The following is an 18,208-nucleotide window of genomic DNA, read 5'->3' as shown; positions in this document are numbered from 1 at the left end:
ACAAGCCTGGTACATACCAATTTCTTTGTTAATTGACGAACTTATATAAGCTTGCAGCGTCCAGTGAGCATAACTGGACACTGCAAAATGGAGGTTCCCAGGGTTGTGTCTGGGACTGGAAATATTGGCTAGTGTCATTCGCTTGCAAGTAGCTGGGAGCAGCTTACATGCCAGAGACTGTGCGTGAACAGCCCAGGAGTGAGGGTTCTCACAGCAGAGCAGGGTAAGGCTGGCTCCCAGAGTCAAGGATTGGAGAGGTTTAGCAGATCACTGGTTGAGACAACACCAGAGGGGAACGTCACAGGGACCCACAAATATGTTTGGCGCCGGGCCCACAAAAGGTTAATCTGGCCCTGTGCACAGCAAGCAGGAAGCTCCTGGGAGCAGCTCCAAGGCAAAGGGCAGGAACAGCACGCGGCAGTGCAGGGAGGGACAGCTGAACTGCTGGCAATTGATAGCCTGCTGGGCGGCTACTGCACAAGGAACAAAGAGGAGCCGGGAGCAGATGGGGGGCTGCCAGTCCACCCTGGTTCCAAGCCCCCACCAGCTCGCTGCAACAGGCTGCTCTTCCTGCAAGCAGTGGACAAAGCAGGCGGCTGCTAAACGATATAAGGGAGAATTGCGCAACTTTAAACGAGCATGTTCCCTAATTGATCAGCAACGAAACAACGTTAACCGGGACAACGTTAAGTGAGGAGTTACTGTACACCTTCTGGCTCAGGCTCCAGCCCGAGCCCAGACATCTACACTGCAATTAAACAGCTCTGTAGCCCAAGCCCCAAAGCCCAAGTCAGCTGGCACAGGCCAGCTGCAGATTTTTAACTTCAGTGTAGACATACCCTCAGAACTGAATGAGCCCTGGAGATTATACTACCCTCAAACATTAATCCCTGTACTTTAGGATGGAGACATGTCATTGCGTCCATGTAGGGTTGCTCATACTGCCACTCAGAGGCAACGTGTGGGGCAGAGGGTATGTAGGGTTACATGCCTTCTCCCAGATTTGCTGCTTGGCTCATAATGAGCATGCTCAGTAACATTGTTGAAACTGGCTGCCCTCACTCTGTCGCCCCCCCACCCCACTATTGGCAGGCATGGATCACCTTTAACTTCCCAGATATAGATTGGAGGACAATTGATCATGAGCTAATTCAGTTCAAACTGACCAGCAGGATAAACAAAAATAAATATGCAACTAGAGTTTTTGATTTCAAAAGGGCTGACTTTCAAAAATTAAAGGAAATTACTTAGGGAATGGATTAGACTGAAGAATTTATGGATCTAAAGGCAGAGGCGGCCTGGGATTACTTTAAGTCAAAGCTGCAGAAGCTATCGGAAGCCTGCATCCCAAGAAAGGGGAAAAAATTCATAGGAAGGAGTTGTAGACCAAGCTGGATGAGCAAGCATCTCAGAGAGGTGATTAAGAAGAAGCAGAAAGCATACAGGGAGTGGAAGATGGGAGGGATCAGCAAGGAAAGCCACCTTATTGAGATCAGAACATGTAGGGATAAAGTGAGAAAGGCCAAAAGTCAAGTAGAGTTGGACCTTGCAAAGGGAATTAAAACCAATAGTAAAAGGTTCTATAGCCCTATAAATAAGAAGAAAACAAAGAAAGAAGAAGTGGGACCGCTAAACACTGAGGATGGAGTGAAGGTTAAGGATAATCTAGGCATGGCCCAATATCTAAACAAATACTTTGCCTCAGTCTTTAATAAGGCTAAAGAGGATCTTAGGGATAATGGTAGCATGACAAATGGGAATGAGGATATGGAGGTAGATATTACCATATCTGAGGTAGAAGCGAAACTGAAACAGCTTAATGGGACTAAATTGGGGGGCCCAAATAATCTTCATCCAAGAACATTAAAGGCATTGGCACATAAAATTGCAAGCCCGTTAGCAAGAATTTTTAATGAATCTGTAAACTCAGGGGTTGTACCGTATGACTGAAGAATTGCTAACATAGTTCCTATTTTTAAGAAAGGGAAAAAGAGTGATCCAGGTAACTATAGGCCTGTTAGTTTGACATCTATAGTATGCAAGGTCTTGGAAAAAATTTTGAAGGAGAAAGCAGTTAAGGACATTGAAGTCAATGGTAAATGGGACAAAATACAACATGGTTTTACAAAAGGTAGATCGTGCCAAACCAACCTAATCTTCTTTGAGAAAGTAACAGATTTTTAAGACAAAGGCAATGCGGTGGATCTAATTTACCTAGATTTCAGTAAGGCATTTGATATGGTGCCACATAGGGAATTCTTAGTTAAATTGGAAAAGATGGGGATCAATATGAAAATTGAAAGGTGGATAAGGAATTGGTTAAAGGGGAGACTGCAACAGGTCATACTGAAAGGTAAACTGTCAGGCTGGAGGGAGGTTACCAGTGGAGTTCCTCAGGGTTCGGTTTTGGGACCAATCTTATTCAATCTTTTTATTACTGACCTTGGCACAAAGAGTGGAAGTGTGCTAATAAAGTTTGCGGATGATACAAAGCTGGGAGGTATTGCCAATTTAGAGAAGGACAGAGATATCATACAGGAGGATCTGGATGACCTTGTAAACTGGAGTAATAGTAATAGGATGAAATTTAATAGTGAGAAGTGTAAGGTTATGCATTTAGAGATTAACAACAAGAATTTTAGTTATAAGCTTGGGACGCATCAATTAGAAGTAACAGAGGAGGAGAAGGACCTTGGAGTATTGGTTGATCACAGGATGACTATGAGCCGCCAATGTGATATGGCCTTGAAAAAAGCTAATGCGGTCTTGGGATGCATCAGGCGAGGTATTTCCAGTAGAGATAAGGAGGTTTTAGTACCGTTATACAAGGCACTGGTGAGACCTCACCTGGAATACCGTGTGCAGTTCTGGTCTCCCATGTTTAAAAAGGATGAATTCAAACTGGAGCAGGTACAGAGAAGGGCTACTAGGATGATCCAAGGAATGGAAAACCTGTCTTATGAAAGGAGACTCAAGGAGCTTGGCTTGTTTAGCCTAACCAAAATAAGGTTGAGAGGAGATATGATTGCTCTCTATAAAAATGTAAGGGGACTGTTGCCCCCTTACTAACAGTCAGTGGGGGAGTTTTGGTTGGCTAGCTCCCAGTTCTAAAAAGGGGAAGGGTTGATGGGGAAATCAGGACCCTGAGACTGATAGTCCCCAGGAACAATGGGGAGAGGCCAATGCTCCAGGTCAGCCTGAATGACAGGGTGGGCAAGCTAATCAGGGAGTCAGGAGGCCAGGGAGGTCCGTCCTCCGTGTGAGCTGGAATTGCCTGGGTCAGACAGAGTGGGGCCGAGCTAAGGAGAATGCAGAGGCCCAAGCTGAGCTAGGAAGCAGAGCTGGGCCAGATCCAGGGAGAGCAGACTTGCCCTGGGAGCAGAGCTGCAGCAACCAGAGCCAGAGGGGCCAGAAGAGCAGCCCAGGAAGCAGGTCATTGCTGGGAGCAGAGTCACACAAGCAGCCTGCAGAGCAGACCTGTGCTGGGAGCGGCACTGTAGCAACCAGAGCCAGAGGGGGCCAAAGAAGCAGCCCAGGGAGCTGGAGGCAGAGCAGCAGCAGTGCAGAGACAGAGTGGTGGAGCTGGGGCTGGCGCAGTCCAGAGCTGGGTGCGGTGAGCAGCTGGGGAGAGCGAGGGGGACCCTGGGCACCAGGCCCAGCACAGGGAGATGCCTCAGCCAAGAGGCTCCGCAGGCCAGGCTTTGATCGTAACCCCAACTGGGCGGGGGCGACACTGGGCAGAAGAGTCCTACCACTTAGAGCCTGAGAGCCTGTGGCCACCACCAGAGCAAGTGTCCAACCCACAGCATCCCTGCAGCACAGCCAGGGCCCGAGAAGGCGGCCTGGGACTTGCAAGGAACAGACTGTGAACTGCCCGGACGTTCCAGAGACACCCTTTGTGATGTTCCCTGCCACAGGGCGGGCTGATGTGATGCGTTTCCTTTAACCTCATTTTCCCTTATTCTTTTTAAAATTAATTGTTGATTAAATAACTTGCATTTGCTTTAAATTGTATGTAATGGTCAGTGGGTCAGAGAAGTGCCCAGTGCAGAGAGAGTACCCCGGAGTGGGGACACCCTAGCCCCCATCCTAGATGACCACAGCAGGGTTGGGGGTCGAGCCCCCCAGGAATCCTGGGCCCAGCCTTGTTGGGGTTACGAGGACTCTGCCAGACAGGAGAGTGGAAGGGGAGTCCTCAAGGGCAGGGAGGCCTCTGGGTAAAGGAAGTGGGAGCGAGGACTCAGATCCTTTCACTAGCCCACTTCACCGGGGTAGTGCAGAAGCCAGGAAAGTTCCCCACAATAGCATGACTATTCTCCTGCTTACAAATATATCAGAGGGATGAATACCGGAGAGGGAAAGGCATTATTTAAGTTCAGTATCAATGTGGACACAAGAACAAATGTATATAAACTGGCCATCAGGAAGTTTAGACTTGAAATTAGACGAAGGTTTCTAACCATCAGAGGAGTGAAGTTCTGGAATAGCCTTCTAAGGAAAGCAGTGGGGGCAAAAGACTGGCTTCAAGATTAAACTCAATAAGTTATGGAGGAGATGGTATGATGGCATAACATGATTTTGGCAATTAATTGATCTTTAAATATTCATGGTAAATAGGCCCAATTGCCTGTGATAGGATGTTAGATGGGGTGGGATCCGAGTTACTACAGAGAATTCTTTCCTGGGTATCTAGCTGGTGAATCTTGCCCATATGCTCAGGGTTCAGCTGATCGCCATATTTGAGGTCAGGAAGGAATTTTCCTTCAGGGCAGACTGGAAGAGGCACTGGGGGTTTTTTGCCTTCCTCTTTAGCATGGGGCACGGGTCACTTGCTGGAGGATTCGCTGCACTTTGAAGTCTTTAAACCATGATTTGAAGACTTCAATAGCTCAGACATAGGTGAGAGGTTTATCGCAGGAGTGGGTGCGTGAGATTGTGGCCTGCATTGTGCAGGAGGTCAGACTAGATCATCCTAATGGTCCCTTCTGACCTTAATATCTATGAATCTATGACATGTGCTACTAACAGCAGGGTGGCTAATGGCAACGAGGGTATGGAGGTAGAAATTACCACATCCAAGGTGGAAGCCAAACTCAAACTGTTTAATCAGACTAAATCGGGGGGCCTGGATAATCTCCATCCAAGAATATTCAAGGAACTGGCACATGAAATTGCAAGCCCAATAGCAAGGATTTTTAATGAATTTGTAAACTCGAGGGTCATATCCTATGACTGGAGAATTGCTAATATAGTTCCTATTTTAAGGGGGGGAGGGAGAGAAAATGATCCAGGAAACTATTGTTAGTTTGACCTCAATTGTATGCAAGGTCTTGGAACAAATTTTGAAAGAGAAAGTGGTTAAGGACATAGCGGGTGAACAGTAATTGGGATAAAATACAACATGGTTTTACGAAACATAGATCATGCCTGACCAAACTGATCTCCTTCTTTGAGAAGATAACTGATTTTTTTTAGACAAAGGAAATGCAGTAGATCGAATCTACCTGGATTTCAGTAAGGCTTTTGATGCACTTTCACATGGGAAATTATTAGTTAAATTGGAGAAGATGGGGATTAATATGAGAACTGAAAGGTGGATAAGGAACTGGTTAAAGGGGCAATTACAATGGATCACACTGAAAGGTGACTATCAGGCTGGATGGAGGTTGCTAGTGGAGTTCCTCAGGGATGGACTTTGGCACAAAAAGTGAGTGTGCGCTCTAATAAAATGTGCAGATGACACAAAGTTGGGAGGTATTGCCAATACGGAGGAGGACCAGAATATCATACAAGAAGATCTGGATGACCTTGTAAACTGGAGTAATAGAAATGGAAAGATATTTAATAGTGCAAAGTGCGAGGTCATGAATTGAGGGACCAAAAAGACGACCTTTTGCTATAAACTGGGGATTTATCAGTTGGAAGCAAGAGAGGAGGAAAAGACCTGGGTGTAGGCTCGAAATTAGGTGAAGGTTTCTAACCACCAGAAGAGTGAAGTTCTGAAACAGCCTTGCAAGAGGAGCAGCGGGGAAAAAAACCTAACTGGCTTCGAGTCTGAGCTTGATCAGTTTATGGAGGGGATGGTACAATGGGACTGCCAACAATGGCATATGGCTCCTTGGCAACTGCCCGTACCAAAAATCCTCAGCTGCTGGGGATGGCACACTATATGGCGAGAGCACTGAGTTACTACAGAGAATTCTTCCCAGGTGAATGGCTGATGGGTCTTGCCCACATGCTCAGAGTCTAACTGATCACCATATTTGGGGTCGGACACCAGGTATGCAAGTGCTACTCTGTGGCCTTGTTTCACAGTTCTCTAGATAACTGGGTTTGGGAGGGGCTGAAAGAAAAGTAGTGATCTTCTCAGAGTGAGAGCATGGTGTGCGGGGAGAGGGAGAGAAGAAGAGAGGGAAGAGGAGGGCAGTTGGGTATAATTCCAAAATCTGTCAGACAATTACTAAATAGGAGGCAGATTTGTAAAACTAGTCCCTTGGGGAAAGTCCATGGTTAGCACCCACCCAGCTGCAGGCAGTAGAGATCTGAGCTTCCCACTAATACCCCAGCCCTTGATGGAGGCCTCAACCCCATCCCTTTCCTGGAAATCCCCTTAATGTCACCATCTTAGCTTCCCAAGTGTGTGGGACAGATTATTTTTCCTACATCAGGTTTAAGGCAGAGCCATTAACAGCCCATTAAAGGGTAACTGTGTCACATTTAAATAGATATTACAATGTTTAAAGTTCCCTCAATGTTCTTTAGGGTCACACACACACAGAAAAGCGCAGGTTTTCCATCTCTCCGTGGAAAGTGCAAAGCACAATCGTTCTTGTTCCTGCAGGCTCAGCAGGTTCCAGCCAGGCAGGACAATGATTCCTAACACAAAATCCCTGCACATATCTGCAGCATCTACAGGAATGGGGGATGCACAGGTTTGGCTGAGACAGGCTGACAGTCCCCCATATAATCATCCCCCACCATCAAAGCACCTATGCCCCCAAGCAGTGGGAGTGATTTTTCGTTGACTGTATTAAATTTAAGGCTACATTTAACCCAAACTGACATGCTCTGTTAACAAAGGCCTCCATGGTACTTTAAATAAAATCTTCACACACCATCTTTTAAAAAGGTGGGCAAGTTATCTCTGACAGAAGGATAAAAAGAGGGGGGAGGGTCAGAATATTTAGATTTCTGATTCCCTAACGTAAGTCATCTTGTGCCTAATTTTCAATAGTTCTAGGGACTCCACAGCACCCACTGACTTCAGTTGGAGTTAAGTGCTGAGCGCCTCTTTATTTATTTTTATTTATTTATTTGTTTATTTATTTTAAATCAGATCCTCAAAGTGTATCAGGTCGAGTCTTCAAAAATAGTGACACTCAAAATTCAGGGATTACTGGCTTGCTTAACTTCACAGGGTGATTCAGGTGGGTGGCAGAGTCAGGATTAGAACTCTGGCCCCAGCCCTGAGTTCAAACAGCTAGAGCATGGTGCTTTTGCATGGGCTCTCAAACTTACATTTATAGAAATGCTAAAGAGTGCACTTCTTCATGCACTCAGGGCTCTAGTAGTACTTGTCGCATTCTCTGTACTTTTCAGGGATAACTGCTGCATGGATATAGTGCCACAGGCATTGGAGACTTAATTTTTTTATTTTTCTATGCACAGCAAGAGTAATCTTCCTGGGTACCCACACAAGTTTGTGTTTAGCCAACAAGCATCCACGTAGCATTGGTGCTATGCGTGATCTTGTGATGTACCGAGAAGCAATTTGCTTTCAGGTAATTTAATGTAAAAGACACGTTTACACTCAGCATGTTAATATTTGAACACACAGAGCTGTCTTACCTGTAGTCAGTTAGAAGGATGTCATTAAATCATAACTCTAAAAGAAAGAACTATAACCCAGATCTGAGTAAGGCAGCACCTACACCTTGAGAAGGTAACCCAAGTTAGCCAATACCTTGACATATGACAGGGTCCAAAAGAGAACCTCTGTCCAAAATTTTCAAACCTAGTAATGCCTAAAGTTAGGCTAGAAACTGCAAGTGTTCAGCACCTTTTTAAGATGAGAACATTTCTGTTTCAGGAGCCTAAATGTGACTTCAGGAGCCTCATTTTAGGCATGCAGATTTGAAGACTTTGGCCTCTGGCACTAGGTTTCACGAAGGTTACGTGTAGATGCACCTCTACCTATGTGAAGCACTACGGATCTTGTGTCACAGCTGATTCAGTTGTCAGGTTTAAGTCTCATTCAAAAGAGATGCAAATTATTAGTGGATAGATTGATATGAAATTCCAACACTTGCCTACAAAGGTAATTGCAGTCATGCCGGGCAACTGCTTCTGAAACCTCACTGACTTGACACCTTAAAGAAACTTCTCTCCAGGCAGGGCTTCCTTCTAGATTAAAGCATGAAAGCAGAGATAGAGAAGAGACCATGATTTCGGAGGATGTGTCCCTCTCCCGTACCCTCTTATCACCAGAAACATATCCAATCTTTCAGAAGAAAGCATAGATCAAAGCATTGGATAAGCCCATTATAATGTTTACACATGAACAACTGGGGCATGCAGGAAATATTTTAAAGCAGAGGGAAGAAAGTTTGGATGGATGGATGGATGAGCAATACAAATCCTTTGTACTTCTGTATCTCCTTCCATCCAAGTGTCCCAAAACGCTTTACAAGACATTAAACCCCACAACGCTTGTAAGTATTATATCCCCATTTCACAGATCAGGAAATGGAGAAAAGGGTATAAGGGTAAAAAGCAAGTGGGGCCATAGGTTCTCAGGACCTGAGGGGGGGAAATCAAGTGACATCCACAGTTAAGGCTAGTCTTTCAAAAGTAGCCTCTAACTGACTTGTGCAAAGTCATGCTACAAGTCTGTGTCAGAACAGAGACTAGAAAGTGCTCTTAGGTTCTTAAGTTACGCTTTGCTCATTAATTGTAGTAACCAAACATACAGATCTCCTTGTTCTTTGTCTTTTAACCAGAAGATTTGCCTTCTCTTGCAGTTTCATAGTATACACCACCACAGTTGCCATTATTTTAGACTCAGGCAGTTTTAGATCAGTGAGTGTGTTAGTGATCACACAGATTAATAAATATAAAAGTGGCCTGAGACCTAATCTAATAGAGTGCCTCATGGTAGCACTTGGAAATTGGAACACACAGAAATCCCATCTGGTTAATTTAAAAACAGACACTTTAGAAGAGGCCACTGCTCCTAAAGGAAAATGTAGCCTTCACGTAAGTGCTGTTTATGCCTGATGCATTCCCACATGTAATTCAGGAACATATGCAAAACCCACCTATTGAAAAGCAGCATTACAGAACCCTCCTGCACTGTGTGTCACACCTGGGACCATAAAGAAAAAGGTTATTTAAATTTCTGCTTTGATTTCTTGGGGGGGGGGGGGGGACAACACGCTGTGGCACAGTTGCAATATTTATAAGTGCACGGTGCCAGTAGCACATGCCCAGAGTGCAAGGTTTTGCAAAGAGAAATAATAGCAATGTTTTTCATTTTAAGTCAGAGTTTGTTTTTAAAAGATGTTCTCCTACCTTGAAGGTCACACAACACATCATCCTAACAGTAGAGCAGGGAGGGCCAACCTGAGCCTGAGAAGGAGCCAGGCTTTACCAATATACATTGACAAAGAGCCACAATAATACGTCAGCAGCCCCCCCCTTCAGCTACCCCCACCCCACTCCCAGCACCTCCCGCTCACCAACAGCCCCGCCAATCAGCACCTCCCGATCAGCTGTTTCGTGGCATGCAGGAGGCTCGGAGGGGGAGGAGCGAGGGCGCTGCAGGCTCAGGGGAGGAGGCAGGAAGAGGTGGAGTGGGGGCAGGGCCTGTGGCAGAGGATTGAGCAATGAGCACCTCTCAGCACATTGGAAAGTTGGTGCCTGTACAAGGAGCCGCATATTAACTTCTGAAGAGCCGCACGTGGCTCCGGAGCCCCCGGTTGGCCACCCCCGCAGTAGAGTCAGAAAGTGAAACTGACTAGTTAGCATCACCAGTCCAGAGCAACAAAATAGCAAATAGTAAACAAACAGTACAAGTGGAGAAGAGTAGAGTAGATCAGATCAGAGAGTTATTTCAGCTGAAATAACCTAGACCCCAACCAAGCAATCCTGCAGAACCCCGTGCCCCAATGGAAGCTCCATGGGGTAACTTGCAGGATCAGTGCCTTGAAGTGTAAATAATAGATAGCGCTGTCATATATAAGCCATGATTGCACAGAATCATTTCCAAGCAAGCACTTGCTATTTCTAAATAAGAGAAGAGCTTTTAGTGAGGCTCTGCATGGCTGCAGGGGTCTGGCAGCACAGAGCTCATTGCGGGATTGATGCCTAGATTTTTGGTCTGTCACTGGTACCGCTTCCACAAAAACAGAGGGCAGAACCGGAGAGGGTTAGGGATCTTTTTTTCCCTTCCTCAGCCACTTTACACATACACAGTATAAATTTATATAGATAGATATAGCTATATCTAGATATAGCTATAGATACCCTTATAGACTTGATCCTGAAAAGCTGCCAAGCATCCTCAACTCCCATCAAATTCAATGTGATGTCAAAGTCAAAGTCATGTGAGGCACTCTCTCTTATTGAGGCAACTACTGTTGGTGAGAGAGACGCAAGCTCTTGAGGTCTAATAAAAGATATTATCTCACTCACCTTGTCTCTCTAATATCCTGGGACCAACATGGCTGTGGCTACAATTGAGCATTTAGTACCCAAACTTCAGGTGCCCCCAAAGTTAAGCAAGAGATTATTTGCAGATTTTTCACGTACCCAAGAGGGGAGGGTGGAAGATTCACCCTTGCACAGAATCATCCTTATACACAATGTAATTGAAGTCTGAGCGGACAAAGCAGACAAAACTAAAACCACCCCAGGTACCTCTTCAATCGTGTATTGATTAAGTACAAAGCATTCTGAGATAAACCTTAGTGTGGAAAGGTTTACGATTGCCTCCACAAGCAATTCAAGAGAAACCTAGTTTGAAGATCTTCAAAAGAGCACATTTATCTTGAAAGTCTTTCTTGGCAGGAACATTATAAAAATATTTTAAACTACATATTAAAGAGATAAGGTGGCTTGTGTTTTACTGTATCAAGCAACAAGAGGATATTAGTCCAAACAAATCACAAGGCAGCTGTTCAGAATGGTGTGGGAGGAGGAGGGAATTGAGAGAGAAAAAAAAAAAAGAACACAACAAAACCAGATATCAAGATTGTTTAGGGTTTTATTAAACAATAGATTTCTCCAGTCACTGTTTAACAATCTCCTGTTTCTACAGACAACCATTTAGAATTCCCTTACAAACCCTTCCCCTGCTTCTCACACACACACACGCACACACACTTCTTTACCTGCTCAGTACCATCCATGTGTACTTGGTACTGTAGAAAAGAAATAGACAAGGACCCTGTCTGGAAGGGAGTGTGCTTGGAGCAGGGGACTGGCCGGGTTCTATTCTTTGTGGTCTCTAGTTCACAATGCGACCTTGAGAAGGGCAATGAATTTCAGTTCTGTCTCTTACCTCCCCTGTAAAAATGGAGTACTTGTGGCACCTTAGAGACTAACAAATTTATTAGAGCATAAGCTTTCGTGAGCTACAGCTCACTTCATCGGATGCATTTGGTGCAAAAAACAGGGGAGATTGATATACACACACAGAGGACATGAAACAATGGGTTTATCATACACCCTGTAAGGAGAGTGATCACTTAAGATAAGCCATCATTGTTAGTCTCTAAGGTGCCACAAGTACTCCTTTTCTTTTTGCGAATACAGACTAACACAGCTGCTACTCTGAAACCTGTAAAAATGGAGATTCTCTAATAGGCTTAATGTTAGCAAGATGAAAGGTGCTATGGAACAGAGTATTAGCATTTTAAATGAACTGGCTGGTTTGTGTATCACTGTCCTCTTCTGACCTGAATCCAAGAGCTCAACTTTGGGCATAGTCCTTATACTGTTAGCCTCTGCTGAGGTTTTTCCTCTTACTCCTCTGCTTTTGAAGCAGGAGAATCAGACTTCTACCCTTGCAGATATCAGATAATTTAGCGTCGCTGTGGCATGCAATATAGTGGCAGCACTGAAATCCCAAGTGACCAGAGATTTGTTACATCATTAGCAAATGATGGATTGTTCCTGCCAGCGAGCATTAGTTTTAAAGCTACAGTATGTACATACATAACTAACGAAGCATTGGTTCGGAAAAATAAGAGCGTCCACAAAGAGTTACATGGAGATTGTAAATCAATGCAGGGAAAGGAAGAGCCATGTACTTGTTTTAAAGCTGAAATATAGTATTGCAGCAGAGCCTCTTGAAGAAGAAATATGAGCAGTGTCTGACAAGCCTCTAATAAATCTTCTCGGTTAATCACACTATCTTTTGGATAATGAGTTACAAAAAAAGGGCTAGTTATTAAAACCCTTTTGGAGGGGATAATGGTTTCTCTAACTACATTTAGCATCAAATTGAATTCCAATCCACACCTTGCCCAGGTGTGCCATGCTGGATATCCACTGTTGGAGAGAAAGACAGGATTTTTGAGGGCGGCGGGGGAGGGGGAGAGCAGATAAAGAGGGATAAAGGAATCATTCAGAGTCTGGTTAACATCCCCAGCAGGCGCACCTGCTGCATAAAAGGCCACACTTCAAGCAACGGGCACCTACCTAACAGAACAAGACACTTGCTAATGAGAATCTTAACTTCCAGGGTAACACTGAACAAGGTAAAATAATGATTGGATAACCAAATCCACACAATAGTACAAGTTAGACAAAAAAATTAGGACAATTGTAACATCATTATTTAGAGAGGATGGTAATATGCATGGCACTTTCTATAAAATGAAAGAAACAAATAATCCTTGGCCCACAGAGGAGATGCAAGATATCACATCTAATCGTAGTCTTCCTGGTCCAAAGGAAGAATTTCCCCTATAAATTAAAAGCTTTGAAGTTAGTTTCAAAGAGCTAGTTGCTGAAATCGACAGACAGACACCAAATAAAATGTATTGGCCCAAAATCCATTTAATTTGTGCTTCTGCTGTGAATGGCAGTGGACAAATCCTGGTCATTTTGCTTTTTTTTTTTTTTTTTTAACACACAAAAAAGCTTCTTTTTTTTAAAAAGAAGTTTTGCACAGCTTGAAGGAGACACCCACTCTAAAATTAACTGCCTTACAACTGATCTGATATGCACATTTAAGGAGTGGCTTCTGATTTATAAAGAGGCTTTTTACAGTTGAATTACTACTGTTTGATTATCAGTTTGAAGCAGACTTCAAGGCTTGACAGTGCAAGTGAAAAATATGATTAAAATAGCAACCTCTTCCCAAATTGTGGAACGACCACGATGAAAGTAGGCAATGGCTAGATGGTGTGTTAATGGATTGTGTTCTGTATGAACAGATGACCAATATACCCAACAATTCAAATGGAAGGCAACCGAATATACACCAAATCTGCCAATGACTAGACACTCTAGATGCTAATTGGTGGGTATGCTATCTACAGACCAGTAATTTAGGTAGTGGTGAATCTAAACCACAAAGCAAGGTAGAATCATCCCACTTATTCTGATAAAGACAATGTTTAATCCTATCCCAAACAGGTCTTTAAAACAAAACAGCCCGATTTGCAGGTTTTTTGGACACAGTGCTGTCTACATTGTCTAGAGCAGGGGTGACCAACCTGTGGCTCCGGAGCCACATGCGGCTCTTCAGAAGTTAATATGTGGCTCTTTGAACAGGCACCGACTCTGGGGCTAGAGCTACAGGTGCCAACTTTCCAATGTGCCAAGGGGTGCTCACTGATTGACCCCTGACTCTGCCACAGGCCCTGCCCCCACTCCACCCCGAGCCTGCCGTGCCCTCGCTCCTCCCCCACCCCCCCCAGCCTCCTGCATGCCACAAAACAGCTGATCAGGAGGTGCAGGGAGGGAAGGGGGGAGCTGATGGGGGGCTGCTGACATATTACTGTGGCTCTTTGGCAATGTACATTGGTAAATTCTGGCTTCTTCTCAGGCTCAGGTTGGCCACCCCTGGTCTACAGCGTGACCACAAAGTAAAATGCATTGGTCTAACCATGTAAATGCATGGTGGAACTTTCTAATGTAGACAACCCATTATAGAGAACTATTCTGTGAGCTCCCATTATTCCTTTGTAGAGCTGTCAGTCAAAGCCAGTACAAACAGAATCAGAACTAATCTTGAAAGTTTCACACACAGCAACTTCCTGCCCAACAGTGTGCACCTTTCAGAGCATTTCAGATTACATCCATATTTCCTTTCCTCCCCTTCCCCACCAGAAAAAACACACAAGCAGATAGGATATGTATGAGTGCTTACAAATCAAGTTATTTGCTGTATGATTCTTCTTCTCCTAAAGATAGAAAGTGTTGCAAAATCTGAAAAGGACAGATTTCCAGGATTGAAGAATCCTGCTTTGCCATCTGGTCCAAGACATCTGAATCTCTGTAGTTTTAATGCCAGAAAGTGCTAAGGCAAACAGTTTGCAATGCCTGGAAGTCTATTCGCCAAGAAGTACAGAGGGATTGCAGAGGGAAGGGGGTGTAAATAAAACGAATATTCTCCAAGCACCTATCATTCCATCCCAAGCCCCTTAATTCATTCTTGCTTCACTCCCTTTCAGAATTTCCTCCTTTTCTGGAGCTTTCTTCGCAAAGAAGGCAAAAGGCCGTGGATTCTCCTGTACATTTGCCCCCCAGCAATATAAATAAAGAATAAAGAAGATTTAATAAAAACAAAGCTAACCCCCTGGAAGGTGTCACCAGGCAGAGACATGCTGTCAGACTTATTAAGACACTAGGGGAGGTTTCTAATTGTCTGCATTGACCCAGGGTGTTCCTCCTGACTAAACTAATGAGGCTGCCTTAATCTACCTCCGGCTTGCGGATTTTGCTGGCTCAGGATTTCAAGACACCAGATAACCCCCTATCCTGAAAAATACCACACAGGGCTCCGGAGGGTGCTAGGGCAGTGCAGATGCTGTCACTCCGATAGCACTTTTGCTGTGAACACACACACACACACACCCCCAACACGGTGTTAAAAACAAAGCCGGATGCAACCCAGATGAAATGTAATGATCACAATCTGCTGCCTTACATACCCCGGCACCCGTGTGAGCAATCCTATAACCCCCACCCGGGGTGCCCCCCTCTCCAGTTGGGCCTCTGGCATCCATCCTCATTAGGATTTACACAAGCCCCTCGAGATTCAGCGTGAAGCCCCTGGTGCCTAGCACCTCCCCAGCATCCCGCGTGGACAGGAGGCACAGTCCCAAACTTTGGGACGGCAGAGAGCAAGGTGGGAGGGCGACTGTCATGCCAGGGGCCCCCCACCCTACTGCCACCCGAATAGGGCAGAGAGAGCCACCGCCACCCCTCTGCCTGGGGGAGCCTCCTACCCGCCCCCGGGGCTGCTCTGCTAAGCCAGCTGCCAGCCCACGGGGCTTGCAGCCCATCTCGCTGGTCCCTGATTCAGGGGAGGGGCACAAGCGCCCCACCCAGGGGAGACTCCTCCAAAAACACCTGCCCCCCAGAGGGGAAACTCTCCGTCCCCACCCCCGCACCCCGCTCCCCGGAGAGCTGCCGGGGGAAGGAGAGCGACACCCCCGGTGTTTCCCCAGCCGCCGGGAAAAGGGGGCACACGCCCAGGGGCGGCCCCTGCGGTGCGGGAGGGGGGGGCCCCCCCGTGGCCTGCTCCCCGCCCAGTCCCCCGGCCCGGCTCCCTTTGCAGCGGGCAGCGGCGCTTACCTGGGGAAGCCCCCAGCTCCGAGCCACGCCCGGCAACTTCCAGCGGCCGGTCCCCTGCTCCCGGCGAGGAGACCCCCGGGGGCTCGGAGCCGCGCAAAGCCGGGGACCTGCCGCTCCCTCCCCGGCGCCCGGGCGCTGCGGTCGGCGCCTCTCCCGGGGCGGGGCGGGCCGGGCGCGGGGCCGGGGCCGGGCCGGGGCCGGGGGGAGGAACCCTGCAGCCGGCCGGCTCCGCTCGCTCAGCGCCTCCGCCGCCCCTGCAGCCGCCCCGCTCTCGCGCCTGGCCCGGGACCGCGCCGGAAAGCGGCCGCGCGCCGCGGGGGAGAAGGAAACCGGCTCGCGCCGCCCCCGGCCGAGCCAGACGCGGCGGAGGCGGGGCCGGGGCCGCCCTGGCTCCACCCCGCCCCCCAGCTGGGGACCCCGGCCAGGGAAGGGTCACGGGCTGGGACCCCCCCCCCCGCCCCCCAGCTGGGGACCCCGGCCAGGGAAGGGTCACGGGCTGGGACCCCCCCCCGCCCCCCAGCTGGGGACCCCGGCCAGGGAAGGGTCACGGGCTGGGACCCCCCCTCCGCCCCCCAGATGGGGACCCCGGCCAGGGAAGGGTCACGGCTCGGGACACCCCCCCTGCCCCCCAGCTGGGGACCCCGGCCAGGGAAGGGTCACGGGCTGGGACACCCCCCCCGCCCCCCAGCTCGGGACCCCGGCCAGGGAAGGGTCATGGCTCGGGACACCCCCCCCGCCCCCCACCTGGGGACCCCGGCCTGGGAAGGGTCACTGGCTGGGACCCCCCCTCCGCCCCCCAGCTGGGGACCCCGGCCAGGGAAGGGTCACGGGCTGGGACACCCCCCCCGCCCCCCAGCTGGGGACCCCGGCCAGGGAAGGGTCACGGGCTGGGACCCCCCCTCCGCCCCCCAGATGGGGACCCCGGCCTGGGAAGGGTCACGGGCTGGGACACCCCCCCCGCCCCCCAGCTGGGGACCCCGGCCAGGGAAGGGTCACGGGCTGGGACCCCCCCTCCGCCCCCCAGATGGGGACCCCGGCCTGGGAAGGGTCACGGGCTGGGACACCCCCCCCGCCCCCCAGCTGGGGACCCCGGCCAGGGAAGGGTCACGGGCTGGGACACCCCCCCCGCCCCCCAGCTGGGGACCCCGGCCAGGGAAGGGTCACGGCTCGGGACACCCCCCCTGCCCCCCAGCTGGGGACCCCGGCCAGGGAAGGGTCACGGGCTGGGACACCCCCCCCCGCCCCCCCAGCTGGGGACCCCGGCCAGGGAAGGGTCATGGCTCGGGACACCCCCCCCCGCCCCCCACCTGGGGACCCCGGCCTGGGAAGGGTCACGGGCTGGGACCCCCCCTCCGCCCCCCAGCTGGGGACCCCGGCCAGGGAAGGGTCACGGGCTGGGACACCCCCCCCGCCCCCCAGCTGGGGACCCCGGCCAGGGAAGGGTCACGGGCTGGGACACCCCCCCCGCCCCCCAGCTGGGGACCCCGGCCAGGGAAGGGTCACGGCTCGGGACACCCCCCCTGCCCCCCAGCTGGGGACCCCGGCCAGGGAAGGGTCACGGGCTGGGACACCCCCCCCCCGCCCCCCAGCTGGGGACCCCGGCCAGGGAAGGGTCATGGCTCGGGACACCCCCCCCGCCCCCCACCTGGGGACCCCGGCCTGGGAAGGGTCACTGGCTGGGACCCCCCCTCCGCCCCCCAGCTGGGGACCCCGGCCAGGGAAGGGTCACGGGCTGGGACACCCCCCCGCCCCCCAGCTGGGGACCCCGGCCAGGGAAGGGTCACGGGCTGGGATACCCCCCCCCCACCCCCCACCTGGGGACCCCGGCCTGGGAAGGGTCATGGCCTGTGACACACAAACTCCCCTCGCCCCCCAGCTGGGAACCCGGGCCAGAAAAGGGTCACGGCCTGGGATACACACACACACACCCCGCTCCCAGCTGGGAACCTGGGCAGGAAAGGGTTACAGCCTGGGATACACCCCACCCCTGCTGAACTCAGGCAGGAAAGGGTTATGGCCTTTACCTAAAATAAAACTGACTCAAAACCTGCTAAAATGGAGGTAGCTAATCTGTAACCACCGGGCATTCTGATCCCCCCACCATCATTCCCCCACCTTCAGTAATCTGTTAGGCTCACTTGATTCACCTTGTCTTAAATTAGACCCTGATATTGCAAACATTTAAGAACATGCTCATGGAGCAGCCCCATAAACTTCAGTGGAAGGAGTCATGTAGGTAAAGTTACATAAATCTAAGTGTTTTTAGGTTTGGGGGCCTCAGATTACAAGCAGGTTGGGACAGGGAGTGTCTCTTGCCATGTGTTTGTATGGTACTGCTCAGGACCATGGGGCCCTGATCCTGACTGGGCCCCTGCATGCTACACAAAGAGGATAAAGC

General features: G+C 49.2%; 1 protein-coding gene across 4 annotated transcripts in view; it reads right to left on the bottom strand.

Moving 5' to 3' along the window:
- The window catches only part of GDPD5 (glycerophosphodiester phosphodiesterase domain containing 5), a 340,687-nt gene extending 324,611 nt beyond the window's left edge, over positions 1 to 16,076 (bottom strand). For 2 of the 4 annotated variants that reach the window (XM_038387649.2, XM_038387648.2), the window contains exon 1: positions 15,811 to 16,076. The gene's annotated coding sequence lies outside the window, so the exon portion shown is untranslated. The remainder of the gene's footprint in view (positions 1 to 15,810) is intronic. The other 2 variants (XM_043504050.1, XM_038387650.2) reach the window with 1 other exon arrangement.
- Positions 16,077 to 18,208: the final 2,132 nt, after the last annotated feature.

The sequence above is a fragment of the Dermochelys coriacea genome, chromosome 1 (assembly GCF_009764565.3).
Source record: "Dermochelys coriacea isolate rDerCor1 chromosome 1, rDerCor1.pri.v4, whole genome shotgun sequence".
Classification (NCBI taxonomy): domain Eukaryota; kingdom Metazoa; phylum Chordata; order Testudines; family Dermochelyidae; genus Dermochelys; species Dermochelys coriacea.
This window is presented reverse-complemented; position numbering and strand designations above follow the sequence as displayed.